At 38.6% G+C, this 7,981-nt stretch overlaps 1 pseudogene; it reads left to right on the plus strand.

Moving 5' to 3' along the window:
- The first annotated feature begins 789 nt into the window (after window positions 1-789).
- LOC115662262 (ankyrin repeat-containing protein BDA1-like) lies at window positions 790-4,921 on the plus strand (annotated as a pseudogene).
- The last annotated feature ends 3,060 nt before the right edge of the window (window positions 4,922-7,981 follow it).

The raw sequence follows: 7,981 nt of genomic DNA on the forward strand, positions 1-7,981 counted from the left end.
ACATGTACATCATGTCAAGTCTCACATGTAGGTTGACTACAAGTAAACCTGTCAAATGGGTGGGTTGGGTCGGGTAGGGTCGGGTAAAAAATGGTTCGACCCATATTGACCTGTTTTGATCCATTTCTATACAATACAATTCTAGCGAACCATACTTGACCCAACCCATACCCGACCCGACCCATATTGCTAAAAGACTTCAGTTTAAATCAAATTTAGAAGAACTTGTTTCTCATAAATTTGTAAATATATATATATATTGCTAAAACACTAATTCTGATTTTTTTTTCATATTTTTCTTTTCTTTTTTTTTCCTTCTACGTCTGGCGACCGGCGACAATTGATGACCAGCAACCGCCAACCGACAATGACCAGCGATGACCGATAACCGGCGGTGGCCGGCGGCATCCGGAAACCGGCGGCAACCCTCGACAACGACGACCAACAATTGGTGACCGGTAACCGCAGTGACCGGCAACGGCAGTGACGCTCGAGAGTATTAGAAAGAGCATACCATACAGTACTTTATAGTTCAACTTCAACAAACGGGCCATGACACAATATAGTTTTTCCTTCTCGATAAATCGTGTCATGCAATTCTTGCAAAACACGACAAGAAGCGAAAGGGCAAAAATAGGGACAGCGAGAGAGAGGCGCGTAAAATTACCAGTCTGATGATTTCCTGAGAATCTGACCAGTACACACCGGTCCCGGTCTAAGATATGTTGGGCCCCACTCACCTCAAACCTGCCATTGGGCCCACCGCCTGTACACTCGTTGACTCCCTAATTGAACTATCGTTGACCGTGGCACTATATATATGACTTTGCAAGTTCGCTACTTCCATCGATCATCACCTAGCAAAATACCATCTGCTCTCCCACCAAAAAAAAAAAGTCCCTTTCCTCCTACATTTCCCTCGTCAAAACAATGGCGGCCGTAGAAGAAGCAATAAACGCTAGGGAGTCTCGGCTTCAACTAGCAATAGCAAATGATGATGTTGATGAGCTACATAACTTAATTGTGGAGGAGCGAGAGCTCTTAGATCGTGTATCTAAGCACCCCTTCCCAAATACTCCACTACACATTGTTGCCGCCGCCGGAAAAACTAACGTGGCTATGGAACTGGCCATCTTGAAGCCGTCATTCGCTCAGGAGCTGAATCCGGAGGGTTACAGCCCCATGCACTTGGCTTTGCAACACGAGCATTATCACACTGTGAGAGCACTGATGACCCTTGACCCGAAGTTGATCCGAGTCCGAGGACGAGGCGGGATCACCCCTTTGCATTTTGTGGCACGAGGAAAAGGAGACAATGAGCAGGAGAACAAGGAGAACATGGAGCTCTTGGAACTCTTGGCCGAATTCCTATGTGCTTGCAAATCGTCCATCGAAGACTTGACGAGCCAATGTGAGACTGCTGTTCACGTTGCTGTCAAGAACCACAACCTCGAAGCATTCAAGGTTTTGTTTGGATGGCTTAAGCGAGTTTATTTGACAGAAATCTTGGACTGAAAAGACCAAGATGGTAACACCGTCTTACATATTGCAGTGACCGAAGTAGTGCAGCCGCAAGTTTGGTCCATCAATTTCTTGTTTGTTCGTGCTTTTTATTGTTGGATGCTTGAATTTGGCATAATCTAATCCAAGAACAAATGTTATAATAATGAAATACTGGGGGTTGAAAGTACATAGAAACGTGAAGAGAGAGGAGATTTGAACAACATTTTGTGCAGCGGTATATTTTATAGTATTATCATTCAACGGTAAACATTTGTCCATAAATGTCTATCTGACGATTGATATTTGAAGTTGTCCATCATGGTGTTGTAAACTGTGGAAGTGTCCACAAAATTTGCTTGCTTGGAGTCATCCCCCAACACACAAGAAAACGACCAACAAAAATGATTGATCAAGGGATGTGACATATTGTAGGTGAATATAGTGATACTTAGATCGTATTGAAGCCTCCACAAGGAAAAATCTGACACATTTATAAATCAGTTGTGATCACTAATATATATTATCACGATATTTTTTAACTTCAGATATTTCTATATTAAAAAATAAATTCATTAAAGATTTCAACCTCAATCTTTTACCAATTAACATAGTGAAAAGCCCATACGTTAAGTGCATTATCATATGGTAATATTTGTTAAGAACGGAAAATCGTTAACCGTTGAATTATCATATAGAAAAGTTGACAATTTGTCGTTTTGATCTCTCTCTCTCTCATCCTCTTAACTCCTTATCGAGTCCTGTGACAATCATTATATTGATTTATACACGTCTGTCTCTCTCGTTGAACTTCCCACCATCGCATAAAAATAATAAAAAAAAGACTTCACGTGAGACATATTACTTTCCCCTCTCTTTCTCTCTATGTATATAATGATAGAGTTCGATTTAATTAAAGGAAATTAAAGTTTGATTTATCTATTGCCTCGACTCCCATATGCTTGTTACGTAAGAGAGATGGAATGAGTGAATAAATTTATCTGCGCAAAAATAAATTTTGTCAATTAAGAATAGCGTTTGGCTCAAATAAATCAGGAAAGATCGTTCCATTTGCAAATAATGACCTGCGTGAATACTTAAGCCGTTTTTCCGTCAAGAAATAATAAAAGTGAACGAAGCAAAAAACTAAAATAGTACACAAAATGTAGTTCCAGAAGTATGAGATACCAATTAAAGTAGTTCTGATAATATATGGAAAATCATATTCTGTAATCTATTTCTATTTATTATCAAATAATTTTTTATTTCAATTTTCAGTGCTTAAGAATGTTGGTGTTGGTGCTTATTTTTTCAGTTTTATCAAAACGAGTCCACAATTTCATTTTAAAAATTGTTAATGGGGAAACTGTTTTAAGCTGGGGATGCTTCTAATTTGAGTTCAATTTAATTGTCCTTAACAACGCTGTGGTTGGAGGATATAGGGATAAAGGAAGGAAAACAAAGGGGTGAAATGGAGATCACCTTGTTCACTGCTTTTTTTAGTGGAAAGGTACGATTAAGATTGTTCCCCTTCACCCACCCATGAGTAGCTCAGTTGGTTAGGCGTACTTGGGATTATGTGGTTAGGCGCACCTGGTTCCATGTTCGATTTCCCAGTGAGCACTTGTGATTTAAGTGGGGGCCATGGCGGTGGGTTGTTGTGCTAGTCTCCCCGAGGAATAGTCGAGGTGCGCGCAAGCTAGCCCGGACACCTCGGTTACCAAAAAAAAAAAAAAGATTGTTTCTCTTCGAACCTTATAAAACTCAGTTTTGGATGGTTTTGGGTGAATACTATTCTTCCAACTCTTGTCGTCATAATACACTCCCACCTCACACAACAGAAACTTAATTCATTATTTTCTAGTATCTTGTTTTTTCCTATCGATTAGCAAAATCTCTTTCCGCCTTTTGAAATCAGCCCATCCGAACATATTGTACGAGATAGAAGCTAGTGAAGTGGAAGCTAAAATGGACAATCCGACACAACCATGAAAATAATCACTTTGTGGACGGGAAAATTACTCCTTGATAAGTTGAATCATATGCATAAAGGATATGAACACACTTGTCTAAGTTAGCCTTTCTCTTCGTAATAAAAGAACTAGTGTAGAAAATATAATTGAATCCTAAATCTTTGAATTGACATGATTATGTCCTAAATTTTTATGAAAAATCAGTCATTTGGATTAGAACTTTTGTCAATTCGTTTATGTTACAACTCATAGGGGCAATTCCTAACTATCACGTAAATAATTTCGGGGAAGATGACTAAATCGCTTTTTTTGAAAACATTTGGAGCTTCATTACATGAGTTGAAATAATTGCTATTTATAAATAAGGTTTAGCAAACTTGGTACATCGGTCGTTGCATCACTATCATCCCTCTAAGTTATAAGGCACGAGCTCATTCTGTGCACAACAGTAAAGCGAGTGACAAAGCAGTGATTGCAATTGATGAGATACATACTTCATTTTGTTCCCTTTGCATTTCTTCCAGATCATCAAGCTGTTGATTGGGAATATCAAGTTAAACGCAAAGACCTACCAGGATAGGATGGCTCTGTTAAACGCAAAGAACTTCCAGGATAAGACGGCTCTGGATATCTTCCAAGAGAATTCTAGTGGCGATCAAAATCTTGCGAAGAAGTTACGACCTCCTAATCTCGAAGTCTCTTCTTTATCACAGTTTTTAAGCAGAAAACTAACTGGCCATGAGCGGTTGGTATTTGGATTTGGCCACACAGATGAACGAGCCCGAGACATAATCCTTTTAGTGGCTACCTTAATTACGACTGCCACTTACCAAGCCGCGCTCAGTCCTCCAGGAGGATACTGGGGGGATAACTCTTCGAATACCCCAGCCAATTCCACTGTCGTCGCTGTCAATTCCAGCGGCATTGCTGTCGAAAAACCACATCAAGCCGGAAACATTATCCTGAACGGCTCGAAACTGTGCATGTTCACTGCCCTCAACAGTTTGGTTTTCTTGGCCTCCATCATCACAGTCTGGATCATCGCTATTCCCCTATTGCCCCACACTCTCCCGGTTTACCTCTTAACATTGTATGTCGGTTGTGCCTACTTTGCTACCGTTAGCACCGAATTCCCGAAATCCGATCATCGCGCGGGAGATATCATAATGGGAGTTTATCTCACCTTGCTGATTGTCGTGTTGGTGGTCCCCTGGATCTTGTGGCTGAAGTACTACCGACTCCGACGCGGGTTAGATGCCCCAGGGAGACACGTCGGCAACTTCCTTGAATCGAGGGATCGGAAATAGTTCGCAAAGTATTATTTACTCTTTTTAAGTATTCTTCTCGCGTGTGCAATATAATCTATGTTGTCTAGTCTTGAGGTTTGCAAGGACTAGACTCTCCTTATTATTTGCGTGTAATGGACTCGTCTATTAATTACTTGATCCCGGGAGCCTTTTAGTCTTGCTTGAAGTCGAGACTTCGATTAGCTTTTTCTTTTCCTATTTCAACTTCGAAGCAGTGGAAACAAAAAGCACCAAGTTGCAACTCGCAAACACAAACGCCCGAAGCGTACGCGCACGGACGAAAATCTCTTTAGGTTGTTTTATTTCTGGAAAGAGGCAAACTACACGATCCTATAAAACATAACAAATTAATACAGTTGCAACCTTTTCTCTAAAAAATCTTACTAAATAAAGTAACCGAAAAGGAAATATTGAGCACATAACAAAAGCCTAGCTAAACCTAAAAAGTCAACTCATTTAAAATGAAATTATATCAACTCATTTAAAATGTTAAAAATAATAGAAATAATAAACTCGCATATTATATACTAAGTGAATATCCTAAATGAACTACATTAAAGAAGGAAATATCGGACTTCACTATCCTAAATTCATCGAATAAAAGACATAAATCCAAACTTACTCCCTTTATTAGAAAAAGGCTTGACCTCGAGGTTTTTTTGAAAAGTCGGGTTATCTAATAAAGCATATGTGCTAAAATCCTCTTGGAATTTGGAACCATATCTGCAGAATCAATCTATTTTTCTTGCTTTAAGAAAAGATCCCGACCAAACTGCAAGATCGATCCATCAATTGATTTTTTTTTTTAATTTCCTGGCATAATGAAATCAATTTTGGTTCTTCTGTTCGTCTTTCCATTTTCTATCGCCTCAAATTTCTGCTTCAAATTTCTCCGCCCAAATCTCGTTTATATCCGTATTCAGATCAATACGGGAGGGGCTTTTCTCTAAAAGCATCTCTCCATCGTCATGAAAGACGTGCTCACCCTGATGAGATTCTTCCTCAAGCTCTTCCTTGAAGAGGGAATTTAAAAAACTTCCACCTCTTGCGCTTGAGGCTCAACAACAACCTTATCAACGGCAATTATAGAAGCGTCGATCGTTTTTTGGTTGTTGTTATAGAGGTTAACATGAAGCTGGCTTGTTCAGCTCGCTCATTACTCCACGAAAATTGCCGCCTTAACCGATTTCATATTTCATGCCACATTCTAATTGGCGATTTACCTGCTTCTTTTCCGCTCAACCTGCACTTGATTCCACAAAAATAAAAAACATCTCCCTTCAATCTAAAAGCGAACAGATTTGCTTGTCGATCTTCGGAAATATATGTGCAAATGCAAAAGATGATCTGCATCTGCAATAAAATATTTCCGGCTCAAAAATCCATTAAATAAGGAACCTTGCTAGGAATTCACGGAACTCTCTTAGAAAATTCTGTCACAATTCTTGGCGGTGATCTCCATGACAGGCTCCATCATGTCAACCATCCGTCTGTCATAATAATCGCGATCATCACCTCCTCGCCTTCTGCGGCGACCAGGGTACTGTTTATGCCCCTCGAGCTCCTCGAAATTCTTTTTGCTCGAATATGAAGTCTATCTATCCATGCTTCCATTTGTGCAAAATCATCAACTTAACCAAGCAGTAGGGGTCGAACCCATGGCCCCTCCTCGAACTGTAGTTGTTCATGCAACTGTTGAATCAAAACCCAAAGAAAACTAAAATCGAGAAGTTACAACTGTCAAACACTCTAACACTGAAAAAAAAAATGACATGGCTCGAGTCTTAAAATTGTCCAATTTTGTGGAAATATTAATTTATATCTGAGTTCGACCTATTGATTCTAAATTGACTTATATAACACAGATCAAACTAAAGATTGCAAATATATTTAGACATGCATTTGTGTATTACAAGATAATATTTTGCACTAGATCCAACCTAGTAGGCTTGTGATAAGCTTCGTTGATTGCATGAGATTGCTATCTTGCCACCAACGCGCTTGTGTGGAAGACGTCATGTGACGTGGCAGATCTAATACTAATCCGTAAAAAGATGGTAGGTGAATGCATGTGGGTCAATCTTTAAATAAGGCTTTGTTTATTTCATGAAAAATAAATGATTTGAAAAACAATTTTTAGAAAATGATAGTTTGTATTGCTTATAAAAATGAATCAATGAAAAATATTTTCACCGTTCACGAAAATATTTAAAAAATTGTTATTAATAATGAAAATATTTTTCATTAATTAATTATTTCAAGAGGTACAAGCGATTATTTTTAGGAAAATATTTTTCAAATCATTTATTTTCCGTAAAACGAACGAAGCCTAAGAGAGCAATGACTTTCTCAATCGGGCATGGATGGAATGGGCTCTGTTATGGACCGACGACAATCTTTCACCACAAACATTAACCGATGGCCCAAAAATTGAAACTAGGCCTATTCATGCGTGGCCCGAGAAGTCAGTCCAAGAACGGTCGGCCACGTTGTCACACGATGTAATAAGTGACACCTAAAAAATAGTGATAGGCCTTAGCTTGAGAGCCCACAAGGATTCAATGAAGAACTTCACCATCGGATTCCACCATGTTTATGATGATAGCCTAAGCAATTCACATTGATTGCATGTGAACATCAAATTTTACTAGTTTAAGTTTCTTTTTCCTTTTCCTCGCCGGCCAAATAGTTTCAGTCCCTTCATGTTACTTTGGGCTAAACTTGAACCGCTGCAATTGCTATAATGATCGATGACTTAGTACTAAAATTAGCGAAACTGCCCTAATTAAACAGCGAGTGTTACTCTGCCTAGTGTTTCTTGAAGTATCAAATTAAAGGTCTCTGAAGTGATTCCCATGGATTACTTACTAGTCATCGAAAATACACTGATTCCATGAGTTGACGAATCATATGCGACTAAGGTCGATTTGCTAGAAAAATATTTACAATGACAGAATCAACATAAAAAATCCAAAATAAAAAGAAAAAAGTAAACTGAAAGAAAAAGAATTACCACGAAGCATAAAAATGCATGTAAAAACAGATACTATAAATTCAATGTCGTTAATTTTGCTTTTAACATCTTGTCTTAAAAAGTGACCTTTCAGGTGACTTACCACGAAACATAAGGTTGAATGTAAGAAGATAGAACCCAAAAATGCCAAATAAACCTTATTCTATTGCTATATATCACTACGTACC

Source organism: Syzygium oleosum, unplaced genomic scaffold (assembly GCF_021117445.2).
Source record: "Syzygium oleosum isolate NSW1041296 unplaced genomic scaffold, Sole_v2.1 Sole_v2.29, whole genome shotgun sequence".
Lineage (NCBI taxonomy): Eukaryota > Viridiplantae > Streptophyta > Magnoliopsida > Myrtales > Myrtaceae > Syzygium > Syzygium oleosum.